Genomic DNA, 4365 nt, shown 5'->3' on the forward strand with positions numbered 1-4365 from the left:
TTTTTTAAGCGGCCTTGCCAGTCAATTATAATTTTTGCTGAAAAATTTTTAATCCTCATTGTATGCATTCAAAATCTTGCAGGTGACTAAACCAGCAGTACCGGATCAGTAGCTGATAGGCTGCTTGCGGCCTATCAAGCTCTTTTGTTAAGTTAACCATAAAGACTAGTGATGGGTATAATCAAGATCTCGGGAATCAAGTACTTCTGATAATTGAGACTTTTTGAAAACGAGAACTCGAGTGATTCATGACAGAACTTTTGAAATCGGGAACTCGAGTGATTGACTGCTGGGGTATTTTGAATTCATATCTCACAATGTTTCAAATTGAGATCTTGAAATGTTTAAACTGCGTTTTTGAGTAATTAAAACTCAAGTTTTTCAAAATTGAGTTGACTTCGATAGAGGTGCCCACTAAAAAGAGGAGGGGGGGGGGTCTATAGCACAAACAGCACCACTAAAATTTAAAGGGGCAGTTTTTTGAGAGGGTTGTTTTGTCTTATTTTTGAGTGCGAGATCAGTCTCTTTCTAAATGAATAATCTGTAACATTTGAGAGGGTTTGCGATTACCTTGGGGGAGAGGGATGAATTGAATTCTTAAGTTGTTTCTGCAGGAGGGAGGGATGCCATCAACCTGTTATTTAGGGACTGTGGTGGCCTGATTGGTGAAACTTCTGACTTGTGACCAGAGCCCCCCCCCCCCCCCCCCCCCCCCCCGCTCATTCTTGAAACCAAAACTGGAAATCCACTGAGCGGTAAAGTCTGGAAACTTGCTACTTGGACGGAGTTTACATTAGATGCGGAATTTAGTAATTATTCAGTTACAAGTTTTGCAAATTCAGCCTGCTGGTGTATATTAGTAATTTCGGTTTAAACACTGGCATTTTTAGTACCAAAGCTGACAACCATGGCTTAATTGTTTTCTTAACAGATCTTTATCATATAAGAGGGATGAGAGATTTAATCTCAATGGGTCCTTGCTCCAAATTAGTAAGCATTTCAGAAGTAAGGAATTAAGAAGTATTAGTTCTACAATTACATTCGTTCAAATTATTTCGATGAATATCAATGTGTGGTTATTATTTCTAATACTCACTATGCTAAATTTGTATGCTGTATCAAAGGTCAAATATGTATTTCGTTGAGTTATTTATAGTGCAAGGATAAAGGTTATGAAGATTTCAAGAATAAAATTATTTAGTAAGCACTAGAAAAATAAATTTTTTAAGCATAATCAATGCTGTAGTTGAGAGAAACATGTTTGAGGGGGGACCTCCTTTTCATATGTACTCTGCAGAGCCGTGTCCAAGGGGAGGGTTTTAGGGGTTAAACCCCTCCCATTGGAGAAAAATAATAAATCAAATGAAGAATATGTATGTTTGACTTTTATTTAATTTTTCTGTGAAAATTAGTGTGCACCGCTTCTTTATAATTCATACTGAAGTTTTTCTGATATTTGCGAGTGTTAGAGCTTTACCAACTAGAAGAATATTTTTACACTATGGTGGAAGAACCCCTCAGTGATTTGTCAAGACAAAGCCTTAACTGCGTTAATATTGCTAAAGGATGATGTAATGATGAGTTTGGCTTATGTTGCAGCTATGAAAGTCCATTAGTGATTGAGTTTGGAAACGTAATTTGCATCTGCAATAAGCTCTTTATTCTTTAGTTTATTAAGAACTAGCAGTACCCGCACAGCGATGCCCGCGCTAAAAAATTAAGGGAAGTCCGTTGAATAAAAAAATAATCGACGATCCCCCCCCCCCCCCCCCCCGATGCAGTGGCGGATCTAGCCGATCATTTTGGGAGGGGCTATCCAAAATTTTTGAACAAACTCTCGAGAAACATTATTAAAATGAATGATTCTAAAGAGAGAGTGAGGGTGTTTGGAAAACCCCCTTCCTTAATATTTTACCTTAAACGATCTAAAAATCTAATTTTAAGCTACTTTTGCACGTATTAGAGAAAGCGATGGAGGATTTGTGAGCTCTCCCTCCGAAAAATTTCGAAATTAAAGCCATAAATACGCAAATTTAGGCTCTCTTTGGTCTCGTGAGCAATACAACAGCATTTAGAGAGCGTCCAAGTGTCTAAAGTTGGAATCTAGATATGATGCAAACGAAGGAGTAAAATTTTGGAAATAATAATTCTTTTTCGAGGAGAGAGATATAATTTCTCTCCCAATTAAGGCTTAAATTTCTTTTAATGTAAAAAACATGTGTTAAATTTTATTATTTTCTCATAATATTTTCGATCTTTTTTTTCTTTAAAAAAAAATCCTACAATCACAAGGCTTTGGGAGGGGCCATGGCCCCCATGGCCCCCTCTAGATCCGCCCCTGCCCTGATGTGAAATCATCATTTCTCTTTAACAAAATGCGTACACCTTTTTAAAAGTACAATTCTTTGAAATTTAAAATAGTTTACCAAATAAATAAAAATTCCATCAAAATTACATTTGCAGTAAAATAGTTTGCAACTCAAAATTCATCGCCAAATTCGCCAAGCGACTTTCTAATTTAAAAGAAAATCGATTAACATACGCAAAATGAATTTAAGATAAAGCAATAACAGTAAATTATTCATAAGCAAAAAAGGCAACTTTCCCCAAAATGTTCAAAAAGAAAGTAATTGAAAATTGTCTGGAAAATGAACCTAGTGTTATAGTTGAAAATTGTCTGGAAAGTGGAGCTAGTGTTATAGCTTTTTCTCGAAAGAGAAGCCTTGAAAATTGGCTCAATTAGAATCGCTTATATCTCCGGTTCTAATTAAGTGAGAGAAATGAAACAAACACATTCTTAAACAGAAAAAAACCCCTTTACAACGATATATAATGTTAGGGGGTGGGGGGATTTTTTCAACCACCAATTTGGCAAAACATGTGAATTTTTAGCTTAATTAATTAATTAGAAAATAACTAATTCGAAATGTAGAATTCGGGCTTCGTGTGCAGACCCCCGGTACATTCGAATTTTGTGCCAAGTTTCAGGGCTGTAGGTGCTATGGGGTCTTCTGGCCATCGGGTACATACAATACAAACAAAGAAAGAAAGAAACACCGTCACCTTTATATATTTAGATTTGAAGAATCTGTGGACATCCTCATATATATAATATCCAATGATCGAGTAACCCGCGAGTTTCAACAATGAAACTCGCGTTATGCCAATATAATTTGATAATATGTTTTGGTAATGTTTAACATGCAGGGTAAGGCTTTATTGTGACAAGGCTGAACTCAATCCGGTAACTTAACTATTTTACTGGTGAGACTGTGTCATTTCACGGGAAAGAAGAAATGGTCTACAATGAACGCTACCTACTGGTGTTTAGGGTTCATTCACTGGCGTTAGAGTTACAATTTCAACTATCAAAATATCACCAAACAGGCAATGGCTTCGTTTAAATGTAGAAGCAATTTTCACCCGTCATACCTTTACGGGCGATTTTCTAGTTTATTAATACTTATTGCAATATACCACATTGTGAAAATATTTGATTAAAAAGCAGCAGATGTTTTTTAAAGAAACAAACAAGATTCAATTAAAAAGTCTGTAAAATTAAGGTACACTGCAGTCTCTTGTGCAGCCAGAATTATCCTTCCAGGGTGGGCAGGGGTTACAGCAGTCTGTAAAGGTGTAGAAACGCCATACTGAGATCGGCAATTCAGCGTAAAACTCAAGTTTCCGTGGAATTCAACCCCCTACCACCACCACCTACCCCTCGGGTAAGGACGTAGAAACTTTAAAACCCCTCCCTTTATGAAAACCTGGACACGGGCCTGGTACTCTGCACAATTTAAAGCCAAAGAAAAAAAATTTCTCTGAAATATTACCACACAGTAGCTTGTACAATTTATTTGTATATTTATGACGCAATGGGACTTGATGGCTATTGGAAATAACTTTTATGTCAGTTTCAGTTTTTTTTTGGGGGGGGGGGAGAGGTGTATTGATGTAAGCAATTAAGGTTAGTAAAACCAACTCCCTCCCCTCCGAATCCTTCAATTCATTTTAATTTTTTACTGGAATTGTTTGCTATATATGTTGTTATGCCCTTTTCTTTAATTTCCACTTTTTACTCAGTAAAATTTTAATACTGGTCGAAATTTTAGATTTCATTAGTCACTATGATTCTAATTGGAGCTCATTCAGTTGCAGATAATTGACAAAGTACTATACCCATTCAGTGGCGGATACAGCCGGCGGGCAACCGGGCATTTGCCCGGTGGGCCGGTCATGATTCAGGCCGATCAACTTACAGCAAAGTCTTTCGGGCCTGTCTGCTAACAGCAAAATGTAAATTTAGTGCGCTGTGTTTAAAATAACGCAAATTCGCAAAACACAACCTCAGCTCCTCTTTACGCT

The sequence above is a fragment of the Uloborus diversus genome, unplaced genomic scaffold, assembly GCF_026930045.1.
Source record: "Uloborus diversus isolate 005 unplaced genomic scaffold, Udiv.v.3.1 scaffold_1115, whole genome shotgun sequence".
Lineage (NCBI taxonomy): Eukaryota > Metazoa > Arthropoda > Arachnida > Araneae > Uloboridae > Uloborus > Uloborus diversus.